We start from the raw sequence: 486 nt of genomic DNA on the forward strand, positions 1-486 counted from the left end.
TAAGTTTGTATCACGAGAGGCTCTCAATGTATATATATACCTCGCCGGAGGTGGTTGTTGCTACTTGCAATTCGAGATCGTCGGTTGTTGACGGTTGACCTCCGTCGACAATGTCCGTTCCTTCACCTTCTTGATCATCGTCATCGACAAGGTTCAGATAAGAAGAGACTACATCGTCCTCTTGTTGCTCATCTTATGAGCCCGGCACATAAGGAATCTCGTTGTTGGTGATGCCCATTAAATAACGTTCAGCCTCCGGATCCCTAAGCGGCTCGGTTCTGTCGTCCGCCATATGTCACTCCTGCATGTAGTAAAAATTCTTTAAGTGTAAAGGAATTAAAAAATAAGATTAAGGGGACATAGAGGAGGAGGAATTAAAAAATAAGATTTTTTAAGTAAAAATTCTTTTTTTCTTCTTCTTCCTTTCTTCTTCCTCTTTCTTCTTCTTCCTTTCTTCTTCTTCCTTTTTCCTTTCTTCTTCTTTCT

This window comes from Triticum aestivum, chromosome 2A, assembly GCF_018294505.1.
Source record: "Triticum aestivum cultivar Chinese Spring chromosome 2A, IWGSC CS RefSeq v2.1, whole genome shotgun sequence".
Taxonomy (NCBI): Eukaryota; Viridiplantae; Streptophyta; class Magnoliopsida; order Poales; family Poaceae; genus Triticum; species Triticum aestivum.